Raw genomic sequence first — 13,458 nt, 5'->3', positions numbered from 1 at the left:
TTTGACTTTGTTTAACCATATTCTTTACATTCTTAAGATGTTGTGAATTGCAAATAATGACTATGCCCACCAATTCACCCACTCACTCCATTGCTTTTTGCAACAGTTACTAAGAATAGCAATAGAACTAAAATATACAAAGTATGCTCTTTGTATGTTTTAGGGCTTAATATGGAAATGATCTGGTCTTTACCAAATTCTACATTTATAAGAACTCTAGTTCGCACATGACATGCATTGCCATTACCACAAAGGCACTACTTAAAGATGAAGCCAAATTGCACAATTTTATGAGATACAAAGATATTAAGTGGCATTGATGCACATGTAACACGTAAAATCCTGAATTAAAATGTGGCTTTGCATGGATGTGCTTTAACTGTCTCCAGCTGAACAGAAAAAAAAGAAGTTATCTTTGAACCTAAAGAGGAATTATATAGAGTAATTTATTACAGCTAGAAACTTGTGATGAGGCCTGAAATCTCAGATTTAACTCAACAATCCTAAATCTGTTGCTCCACAAACTCCAAAATACCCCAAGACGGTTTGGTCATCTTTCCAGTGCTGCTCAGTTTAAATGGATGGTCATAATATTATGACTGATCACACTTACTTTGTTCAGTGGTGTTTTTTGTGTGTTTGTATTTGTGTGTACTTGGAGTTAAATTAAATGCAAAACTTGATTCCCTGCCAGCGGGCAAAGGCTTCTGTGAATGGATGAGCAAATATTATGCTGATGTTAAGTTGACAAGAGAGTTTAAGAGGAGGAGAAAAAACAGATGGAGGAGAGGTAAAACCAAGGTGAATGGGTGGACGAAAGAAAAGAGTGGAAGACAGCGACGAGGATTAGACTTAATGAGAAAGAGGTGCTTCACGGGTGAGAAATCTGGATGACTGAGCAGAGAAAAAGACTGGGAGGACAAGAAGGAGGGAGAGGAGGAGAAGAAAGGGAAGGTAAGCGATGAGATGATTGGAGAGAGGGAGGCAGTCGGGCTGACAAAAGGATGAAGGGACGAGAACAGAAGGAGGGAGTAGGTGTAGACGAGTGGAGATGAAAGAGAGAGTTTATTGTTTGGCAGCGTTCACCTCATCAGGTTTAGATACGCCGTCAAAGCCTCTCTGACAATGACTCATCAGTCTGTGCAGCAGTTATGCACACGAGAACAAACACACACTGCCCAGGATTGGTGACATGGCATCAGTTCTGCAGGAATCAATACTTTGATTACAGATTGTTCAGATTTTTTTTTCTCCAAGGTAGAAAAATACAGTAAAATTATAATTTTATGAGTGACAGTAGGAGCAGAGTGTTTCACAGCCTTTGGCCAAGACACCTGTAACGTGTCCAAAAAAGATTCCTGATACACCAGAAGCTACACTCTAACAAATGGAGTGATCCATCATGAAGACTGATTACCTCTGGTCCGGCTCTGTTGTGTAATTTTTCCAGCTACCAGATGGGGAGGAAAGTGTACTTCAGGAGTTGGACTAATGCGTTTAAAATATTAAAGTTTTGCAGAGTGAAGAGGACAATTCATCAATGCTATTCCTACAAAACTTAGTAATCATATGGGGAATCCACTGATTTATATCTTTAATGCACTCATTTTAGTACTTATTTTATATTTGTACAGGTTTTCCCAACATCAAATTTGGCTGATAGTAAACATTGCTAATAACCCTGTTAAACAAGGGCACACTGGATCTCAAGTTTCTTTTAAACGTCTTAGTGATTGTAGAAACTTGACTTGTAAGTATGGCAGTAACAGGCATTTAGGGGCCAGCTGGTAAAAATTAGTGTGGCCATTTTCCTAAGTGGTTAAGTTTTTGCTGTAAAACGAAACATATATAGAGGCGTTAAAGTTCCATCTAAATCCCTGTTAGAGATAAATTACCCAGACTGAGTTCATGTCCCTGAAACCCTGATCAAAGACACCAAAAATACTCAAGAAACAAAAAGCTAATTCCATGCCCTTCACTTTTTGCCATTAGGGGATTTTATTCCCCGCTCCCTGATGGTGTGGGACTCAAAGTGGCAACCATCTGAAACCTCAAAGCCGGAGTGGCCTCTAAGCTTCTGAGGCTTTGCTTTGATACAAGAAGCCATGGAAAACATGACTCTTTTATGCAAAAGTACTATTGAAATGGAGCAAGCAGTCATTACACATCAGGGCAGGAATTAACACACAAACACACATCTTCACATGCACACGCACGCACACATCCCATGTGTTTAAAAGGGACAATTTCATGTTCGTTATTTGCACTCTTTCATCTCCGTCCCTCAGTCTGACAGTTAAAAATAGGATGATGGAGACGCAGAGAGAGAGAAATATTATGCTAATTGCAGCCCAACACGGAAATGTTTCATTCTCTGCCCTCTCTTTTTTTCTTCTACCCTCTGTCAGATGGAAAGTTTCTCTTTCTTAGCTGTCAGCCCAAAATGTTGAAGTTTCTGGCATCTGGGGTAAGACTTCAGGGTGATATCTTGACTTTTCCCTTTTCCCCCCCCGTCACTGTTCTATGTCAGTCTAGGATTTACAGTATTCTGTAAGACTTTCTCTTCACTGCCTTCTCAACCATCATCTCCTTCAACTTTCATCTTTCTTCCTCCCATTCATTTTTTGCTACCTCACATCTCTAGCCCACTGCTTTTACCACCCTCTTGTCTGCTCTTTCTTTTAGATTCAGCTGAAATCAATACAGTCTGTCTGGGAAGGTCTAATTAAATCAATCATACAAATGAACCATATAACTAGATTCGATGAAAAGCCATGAGGAGAATTATTAAAAAGGGGGGCAAAAAAGGATAAAAGCTTCAGTAAAGACTGGTTCAATATGCTGTGAAGTAAGTTTCTAACAGAAGGCGATGCAAAGTGTTTTACATACATTCACAATATCTGAGTAGGCAGGGAACGGTACAGATCAAACATTGTGGGCAAATATTCATAAAAAAGACTTTATATATTGAGATCATTTATTATCAACATAAACTTTAAATTCTGCACAACACACTTCCACAAATCTGGATTTTATGAAAGAGGAGTCGATGTCCATGTGAGCTCTGCTCAGATGAGAGCAGCATGAACGAGTATGGAAACTGACCCTGAACACACCATGTGGTGGCAGCATCAGCCTGAAGTGATGATCTCTTCTGTCAGGTCAGCAAACTTGTCTGAGTTGACCTTGAACATTTTGGGCAAAGTCGTTTGTGTCGATAGTGAGCATCAGGTGATTTGTGCGACTCTCCATCTGGCTAAATATTACATTGGAATGAACAACTGCAATTATTGCTGTCTAAGGAGCCTTTTGCAATCAGAATATTGCGATGATGATTTATTCATGATAGAGTTCATGATAGAGTTTTAGAAACTGCAAAACAATTCAGCCTTGGTCAAAGAATCAAGTTTCCTGCAGACAGCAATCCTATACATTAAGGCAGAGCTACAATGATTGGTTCAGATTGCTGCATATTTATGTGTAATAAGGGCCTAGTCAAAGTCCTGACCGAAGTCTGATTAAGAATCTGTAGTAATCTTTTAAAAATGATCTTCCCAAATCCAATCATCCCATTTGATAGTGTTTCAGATATTTTGCAAAGATGAACGGGGCCAAAATTTCTGCCTTTACAAGAAGGAAACTGGTCGAGACATAGCAAAAAATAAATTGCACCAAATGCTGCAAAAAGTGATTTTAAAAAGTCTACTCAGGGGAACTGAATACAAATGTTGATCACAGTACTTTTGAAACAACTTTTCCTACTTTGTGCTGACCTATCATATAAATTCCCAATAAAATACTTTGAAGCATGATACACAATATAATGTGGAAAAGTTGATCGGGAATAAATATTTTTTCAAGATACTGCACATACTGGTCAGGTGCTAGAAAATGTTTAGTTTTTGATATACGTCTGCATGCATGATGGAAGAGGAAATCAAGCCACCTTTTAAACAGAAGAACAGTCTTTTATTGTTATATTATAGCATAGGCTTGTCAGTGTTATATCAAAGAAATACATGTATAGAAAACTGTGACTTTAAGGCAAACACAGATCCTCTGAACACTGAAGTAAGCTTCAAATGACTTTGTCCTATTTGCATGCTCTCCTGTCCACCGCCTTCCCATTGGTATTCACATGAAGCCAGACACCAGTGACAGAATCCGTACAGAGAGGCAGTGAGCAACAAGGATGCCGACACAAAAACGAACCGACGTCGGGATGAAGGTGATTGAGGGAAACACAGCTGGAAATCAAAACAAAATGGGAAAAAAAAAAAAAAACGAAAAAGTGTGACGAAGACACAGCTTGTCAAGTCTGTCTTTGTTCTTCTCTGAAAATGTCAGTTCCACACATGCACACCCCTCCACACACACACAACCTTGTCCCCTTTAAAGGTTACAATTCACACCTGAAACACTGCAGGTGTGTGTCAGGTGTCTTGTGGGTGTGTGGATTAAGAATGAGGAGTTTTAGTCTGCAGACGCCTCCAAATTGCTGCTCCTCAGCTCTCCGGCACTCTTTAGATTCTCATTTAGTCTCCAGTGTTCATTATTTAAATGAATGAAGTGTTACATTTATGAGCTGCTTCAGGGTGTTCAAGGAGGCTGTCGCGTGGGTGGGAGGTAAACAAAGCGCTTTGGCACTTCGGTGCAATCTTCAGAAAGTGGTGAAATAGAAGGTGTCACTGTTTTCTGTTCAACAGACCTGGGGTACTGGAGCAGAACGGCAGACACTTCTACGCTGAAGAAATTATTCAAGCACCAATCGCCATGTTGATGTGCTAGATAAACTGAGAAGCCGGCACTTTAAAAGAAGGTATGTTCAAAAAGGAGGAACTATTTAAAGCAGCAGTAGTTCAACAATTCACTACACATCGAACGGCCTCTGGGTAAGTTCAACTCATCTCTATTTAGAAACCAAGCATTCAAATTGTCTTTTAAGCAACTTCTTACCAATCCACATAAACGTCACATATCTGGTTATATCCATTTGTAAATAGGTATTTTTGGTAAATGAGGGAGCTGAGTAGTTATAAAACCCTGCAATCTTAGATATTTTTTAATTTTATTGCATTTTATTTTTTTAAAACATGCATTTTCATTGATTGTTGGTCTTATTCTTATGTTGTTCTCTTTTCCTTTTTGGAAATATGCAAACTGATCAAAGAAAAAAATACCATCGATAGCCAGGTGAAAATTTTTTTTGTCCTGTCACAAACATATCGCAGAAGACTACGGGCTGATTTTATGAAAATACTTGCAATCACAAGTTGTCAAAAGCAATCAAGGAATCTGGTTAAGAACTTTTCATACCACATTTTAAACATAGGAAACAATAAAAACTGCAAAAGAATTAAATGTCAAGCTGCCAAAAAGACTGAAATGTCCCTAATGAAATGGGCATCTTATAAAGAAAAACTGAAAAATAAATAAAATAACTTATGTGTTACCAATATTTCTTGGCGCACAGAGAGTAAACGGGTCGCCAGTAAAGTCGACATCTTCATGAATTAAGCAAATTACTGTGATATAAAAATAACTTCATGTTTTCTGACACACAGAAGATTCAACTCTTATGCAAATGCAGAATGGATGTTGGCTTCAGAAAAAAGACTTGATAAATATTTTGTTGTCAAAAGTATAGAGAAACACTTTCCGAAACAAATAAATTAGTAGTTCATTGAGAGTGTAGATATTAACCCTGAGCAGAAGCTACATTTTATTGTTCAAAACAGAAGGAGCTTTGTATTAATCTGGAATTTAATGTGTGTAATGAAATGATACATTAGGCACCGATGTGGTGATAATGATAACCATGATTGCATTGAGGGCAGGGTGGGATGTCTCTCTAAATGCTCACTAAGTGGCATTAATGGACTGCTCACTCAGCCTTTTAATGGAGATATTCTATGTGATGATACTGATGCGTTAGCAGCATGTGCATTACATTTTTTGCATTCATATTGAGCTTTCATCCCATTACCAATAAGATGTAGGAATGGCTGCTTGACAATCCAGAAGCAGAAAAAAAAAGTTAAGCAACTTATAAGTGTAGAAACTTTAATGCTGTGATGCTCAGTAAATCAAAATTCAGCATTTCCAATTTTTCTGTCTTTTAGATCAACTGATTTTGAACTATTTGTGACCTGCAACATGAATATCTTTACACGGTTATTTCTAATAATAATCTTAAAGGACCATTATGTATACCTCTTGCTTAAATCTTTGGGATGTTTTGACTTATTTTACTTGAATAAGTGAAACAAAGTGAAACACAAAGCATTTCGCTACAAGGCAGTCCAGTGCTAAATGTAGAAGTAAAACAATTAGATGCAAGCTTACAGAGTCTAATTTATGTCTTTCACGCATCAATTCAAAATAATATCAGCACTTATAAACGTGGACTGGGCACTTTATTACTTACTGACCTGCTTAGTCATGCAGTCATCCATTAAACTGATCTGATTGATTATGTGAAACAGAAATAGATCCAGAACTTCTAGGAAAGTTAAATATAAATATAATTGTTAGTGTCTGTGGATGATCTACATTTTAATACAACTCCTTTAGTCACGCTGCACAGAAATGGACAATAAAGTCAATGTTTCAGCATGAATTCAATGCATGGAAATGTCTGGATCAGCTGTATATGTGGCTCTCTCAGAAACTCATGAGTTAAAAAATAAATACAAAAATATGAGATAAAATTGGGAATGCCACATCAGAGGCATACAGAAACTAAATGCTGGAATGTTATTTACTCAGAGCTGCTTATCTTACGATGCTATAGAAAGGCAAGGCAGACAAACAACGTTAAAAGGGAACTAAACAGATCTAAGGCTACAGTGTGAGTAAGCTTGAGTCATGTTCTGCTTCTGATGCAATAACGTTCTCTTCTACATCTGCTATTGTTTCAGTGCCAACATGCAAATGACAGCGACTTCAGTAAACATCAGCGGCATCTTCATTTAGCAGATCTGAATCCTGTGATGTACCTTTGGGATGATTGAGAGATTGCCAGCCAGAATGTGAAACTGACAGTTCATTGCAGATGATATGATGAATCATGTTGACATGAAGCTGAATCTCAGAGGAAGGTTTCAAGCATATCAGGACAAAAACCTCTGCTTACTGAGAAAAGAGGCCCAATGTTGGCTGTTACTAAAAAAACAAACAACTTATTGTATAATCTGGTATTGTCAACCATCAATCAAACTTCCTAAGTTTCTCAAATCTCATAGGATTCCAAGAAAACATAAAAAAATAAATCCAAAGTTGCCTCTCAAACTGGACAAAAACTCTTGCTTGCACACAGTACTTATATTGTGAGTTTGTGTTTAACCATCAATGTTTTTGTTGCAGTTTTCTTTTAGGTTTAAAAGTTAACATTTAAACACATGACTGAAGCTAAAAAACCAAAGGGTTAAATCTACTTATATATGGCAATTCAGTCAACTTTTCTCTGCTGTGGTCTGGCTGTTCAGGGAGATGAAGGCTTTCAACAAGTGGAAAATTTCCTCTGAAATGGAAGAAATTTAACAGCAGTTCAGATTGAAAAGCGAGGAAAATAATATGAATTTGGATTTAAAGTGTCCAATTTAAATCAATTTAAAGACCAATTTTAACATGTTCGCTGTAAGATAGAAAAAGTTTCATAATGACATAGCTGCTTTTCATCTATAAAATAAAGGGTTAGAGACATTTTTACACTGTTAGCTTGCATATTTGGATTTATGAATACAAATGAACAAGGAAACAGCTTGGATCTGCAAGTCGTTTAGGATGCATCTCTACATACCAAGTATGCAAAACCAAGTCTTTATGTTTTGCTGCTGTAAATGATTGTAACTTATCAAAACAAACTACATTGACAGTTTGATGTCATTTCCTGCTTTTAAACACAGACTAAAGGGTCCTTATATGGGGTCATGCATTTGTTTTGCAGAATGAACACATGGCTCATTGTATGTATTCCTTTAAGTATTTTAGGACTTTCAGTTTAGAAATTGTTTGCATTGTTTTGCCTGGTGAAGCAAAGATTTAACTAATAAAGATGTGAAAAGAAAAGAGACAGAGCATGCTCCTCCTGTCCTTTAATTGAGTCACATCAGGTTTTAACAGATTAGACAAAGGGCTAGTCAAATATACCATTTATATTTAATCTGTAAATAAATTACATCCTCCTAACTGGTGAAGTGAACAGCATCTTCCTTAATACCATGTCAGTTGAGTGATTTAGAAAGATTAAATTTCTGGTTTGCACCAAGCAACCGTAGTTATACTATTACTGCTCGGAAAGACAAAGTGACCTCAGTGATGAGGCTTTAAACTAAAGCTTAGACACAAAACCTTAAAAATATCATTCATACACAGAGAATGTTTCATCATGTGAAAGGACATCACACTGACGTTATTCCACTGGTGAATTACACTAATCCTAATCTTCAGATTAACACACTATGGATAGGAAAATCTTTTTTCCTATCACCAAACTACAGGACTCAACAATGTTGTCTCAGAGTGGGACAATTCTGCTCTAAATTCCCGGCCAGGTCATTTCATGTGCTGTGTGGAGTTTCTCTACTTCCTCCGGTTTTTCCGATGGATGACTACAACGTGTCCGAACAGAAATTTGAGCGTCACAGTGAAGTTGCATAAACAGATTTGCATCCACACACGGCAAAACACTGACTCACATAATAGTACCCACTTATACAATCATGTGCTTAGAAAAGAGCAATAAAGCTGCAATAGGCGAGGTCACAAAAATAAGTCAGTGCATGCAGTTTTAGTTAGTCCAATTTCTTAGCTTGTTAATCTGCTGAATTTAATACAGAACATTTCACCTTGCATAAACAAATTTCTTCGTTAGCGTAACTGGGAAAAAAAGCCTAAATTTAGTCAACACATGGTGTTGGTTTGCTTCTCTCAGGGAACCAGTTTAGTTTTTGGCTACTTTCATAAAAATTGCACAACAATAGATCACTGTCAAGGAGTACAATGCAAAGAAACAAAAGAGATCAAATGCTACTGAACGTGGTCAGTCTTTTCTCTACCTCAGTAGAGCAACTCTGTGTTGTTGAAATGTGAGATGTCTCAAAACTCAGTGTCCAGTGAACAAATAAAGTGCATCAGCATTCACTTAAACATGCTAAACATCTGTCATTTACAAATATATATAAAAAAATATAATGTAGTTGTTCCAGTGAATAAAAGACAGGGGTCTTTTCAAAGTTTACATGTTATTCAATTTTGGGGATTTCAAAGCTAAATCTTTTGCCTTCTATTAAAAGAACTTTCACTACTTATATGAAAGTTGCCAGCTTTAATCTGAAATAAAGTGTCCTTGTAGGTCACAGGTGTAAAACTCCAGTCCTCAAGGGCCGGTGTCCTGCAGTTTTTAGATGTGCCGCAGGTACAAAACACTGGAATGAAATGGCTTAATTACCTCCTTGTGTAGATAAGTTCTCCAGAGCCTTGCTAATGACCTAATTATTCTGTTCAGGTGTGGTGCAGCAGAGGCACATCTAAAAGTTGCAGGACAGCGGCCCTTGAGGACTGGAGTTTGACACCCCTGAATGGTGACATGGAGACATTTCTTGCATAAGCTCTGGGAAGAACTGAGACAAAAAAAAAAGAATTTAGATAAAGCAGGAAAGTGTTTTTTGTACATTGTGGTAGAAGTTTTCAAACTCCTGGTTCTACATGTGTGTAATATTTATAACTAAGACAGTCAGAAATATCGCCTTCATCACTCAAAGCCAGCTGGAGGCTCATTAGCAACAAACAGCCGCCTGAAATTCATCCAGTGAAGCTGCTTATACCCTTCGCCTCATTTTGCTCAGCGCTGGGAGAAGATGAAGACAATTAGCGTCAATACGACCGCTTTTGGCTGCTTTCTAACACCTCTCATCCCCGCCTGTTCTGCATGAGCCGCATAACGTACTCAGTCCATTTGTAAGAGCTCCAGCTCATTAAAAAACACTTTAACATGCTTTGATGGCTCTTTTGCCTGCTCATACACGTGCATTCATAGAAGGAAAATCACTCAGCAAGCCATTGGCAAGCACATTATCACACACATTCTAGACTTCTACATGATACAGACAGCATCTTTTGTTTCACCTTATTGTGTGCAGAAATACACGAGAAACACTCATGCAGAGTAATTGCACTCTCTGTGTCTTTGTTATCCGCAGAGTAATTAGGATATTTTCTGTTGCAGAGAGTGGAGGGATAACAGTAAGCACACCTTCGGGTTTTACCACAAAGCTAGAGATCACATCAGCTGGCACCTTCCTAAATTGCATGAACACTTTAGGTAAAAAGGTGAAACTTACAGAAATGATTATTCCTAAATGTTACAGCAGTATGGCGTTTTAAATCAGAATTTATCTAAAACTGTAAATTTGATTTTAAAGGAGTAAGCAAAAACTTTTTGCATAGTTTAGGATTGAAAAATCTTTAGTCAAAAACTAAAAAGATTAGAGATAAGCAGCATTCTCAACGACGTTGTTGGGGAAATTGCTGCAAAGGCAATAACTTGATGCAAATGGCTTCCTTAGACAGTTGTTCTTTACAAAATTGGATTATATCATCGATTGACTGGATTATTTTATAATTAAGATGTGTGAAAATTGAACTCAGAATATGTCTGTATGAATTGATTGTTGTAGAAATAATTGGATTTAGATCTCTTGAACATTGAGTAGAAACTGGACATGAACTGAATCAATCTGTTCAGTAAAGAGCCTTGAAATTGTGTGTGTGCAAAATGTTGCTAACCATCATTAAAGACACATTTTATTGTTAATGTTTTTATTGTTAGCTTCAACACACAAACTGAAATTAAATATAAAATAAAATGGTTGCATAAAGAAAAACACAATGCACTTTCAGTTTCATGACTAAAACATGATTCACAGGCTGGTCACTTTTTAAAATGGATATGTGGCATTTTGGCAGCGGTTCTTTCAGGCTGAGCGAGGTGAAAAGGAGCCTCACCTCTGTTTCTTGAAACAGAGGTTTTCTTTTAGTTGTTCCCTTCCTGTGGCAGGCAGGCGGATCTAATGGAGACGTCCCGACCTCCTCCACCGAGCTGCAGCTTTCTTTCACTTAGATATGCTCTTGTAAATGCAGCTCATTCTTTCATTGCACACAAACACATACATACACACTCGGTGGCAACATTTTCTGCTCTGTTAACACTTATGAAGGTGTCAGACACAGAAGATACCTTTTTTTCCCTGCGTCTATTTGTTTAACTTCATGAACACCCGACAAGTTTCCATTTTCTTTCCATTTTGGTTCTGAGCAAAGGCACTGATGCCCGACTAATAGCAATATGTGAGAATCATGTGCAGTTCTGATGAAACATGGTGGGAGCAGAAAGAAAGACCGGTATATCTTATTCAATATTTAGAAAAGAATTATGGGCCACAATCCAAAGAATACCTGCAAAATACTTTGATTTTTCTGTTAAATGATGAAAAGTGATTTTAAGGACAATGCTATACTTTCACAAAATTTCCTAGACGTACCTCAGCTCTGTAATGGGACTGAAACATCCTGAGAATACAAAAACAGCATCAATCTGCAGTTTTGCTGATCTTTTAAAATATTGCATTTGAAGCTAAATTGAAATGAACTAGATCATTCATTCATAAAATCACAGTTGATTTTAAGTATTAATGATTTATGAAAATTATTCAAACCTGTCTTAGTATTTAGTCACCACTTATTTAACTGCTACAGATCATCCATAAAGAATATTAACTCCTTTTTTTCAACTTGTACAAATCTCTATACGCTAACTGTCTTAAGGTTTGTGTTTTGATGGCACATCATAGACTCCATGCACTACAAGCTGGTTGATTATAATCCTTTGGTTATAAGAGATGTCTTTAAAAAAATCTGTTGGTTGTTTATTAAAACCATAAAAGCAGTCACAAATGCTGAAAAAGGCAATTAATTGTGAAAAATACTGTAGATCAGTAATGAGTTATGCTTCTTGATCAATTAAAAATAAAGGGCAACATACAGTATATTTGGGTATACAACATATCAACTCCAACCATCTGTAGGAATAATATATGGAAATAAATGCCTAATGGTATTAATTGAAAGATATTCCATATCCTGTGGTTATTGTTCCAGACATTTTCTCTTACATCATTTCTAGACCCAGTGAATATTTTAATGTCACGTCTACAGTTTTTATTGTGTGATTAGTAAATTAATGCTCCAATTAAAAAGCATCTGAGCTGCTTTAAATGTCAGCTTCTCACATTCATGTAATTACAAACAGAAGAAGCCGTTAAGTCACACCATCGACTCCCTCGAGGAGCCAGAAATCGCTCCAAACCACTGGAAGGAGCCGATCTGAGACCAACAGCAGCAGAGAGGGGCTGGAAAAAAGCCAGACGCTGCTGGAATAAATAAAGACTGAGAGCTGCAACACACAGACTTTGCCCTTCATGCACTGGAGGAGTTGTCTTAAAGTTAAACAGCTTCCAACGTGTATAAAGTTTTAAAGTGCAACTGTGCCCATGAGTCAAATTCACATTAAAAAGAACCAATACATTTGTTCTTGTAGAACATTTGATGGTTAGAAGAGGGTAAAGATGGTTTTTCTAGGCTATTTGTGTGCAAAATTATCACAAATTTGATTAATAGAGATAGTTTTTGACTAATTTATTATTACATTGTGATCATTTTTCTACAAATGTGTATTACACAACTCACTGCTGAAGAAAAACTCTATGTTGCTTATTAGAGATTGGTAAAATCAACACTAAAAATGTATAACATAATCTTTCACATTTTAACTCAAGGTTTGAAAATGCCTAAATCTTTGAGAGGTTAAAATTTATAAGGGGAAATTACAGTATGTCATATTTTCCTACCTCACCAACATTCACAGCACTAACTTCTCTGGACACCAAGAAAAGAAAGTCAAGCTTCTTTCTTCAGTGTTGAGACCTAAAAATCCATGTTTGTTTTTTATTTTACAAAATTCTTTACATCCCTTTATGTTTTATTTCATTGTAGTAATTTCCTATTATATTGGTGCTGATTTTGTTATTTCTACTTTCTTCTAGTTGGGCCCATGTTGGTGTTACTGGTAATATGATCGAATAATTTTAATCACAAAGAAAAAAAGGATGGATTTTCTCATTAAATTCATTATTATTAGTTTTAATACTAGGGTGAGTATTTCAGCAGTACTAAATAAATATTGTTAAATGTGAACACACAGCCACTTGTCATTGTTTTTAAGCCACTGGAGTGAAATCTGGGGTTCAGTTCCAAATGAGCATTTTTTTAATTCAGATTTTCCTTCTTGCTGCCAAAGAGTCAAGTGTCCAGATATGTGACCTCTACCTGCACAACATGGCTTTGAGTCAGACCTCATCAACTATCGGCCTAAAATCCCTGCAGCTGTTTTAAAACTTG

General features: G+C 36.8%; 1 protein-coding gene across 2 annotated transcripts in view; it reads right to left on the bottom strand.

The window, feature by feature from the left end:
* Window positions 1–13,458, bottom strand: part of LOC114156407 (semaphorin-6D-like) — a 163,529-nt gene that overhangs the window by 6,018 nt on the left and 144,053 nt on the right. The gene's annotated exons all lie outside the window — the stretch shown is intronic.

The sequence above is a fragment of the Xiphophorus couchianus genome, chromosome 13 (genome assembly GCF_001444195.1).
Source record: "Xiphophorus couchianus chromosome 13, X_couchianus-1.0, whole genome shotgun sequence".
Taxonomy (NCBI): Eukaryota; Metazoa; Chordata; class Actinopteri; order Cyprinodontiformes; family Poeciliidae; genus Xiphophorus; species Xiphophorus couchianus.
This window is presented reverse-complemented; position numbering and strand designations above follow the sequence as displayed.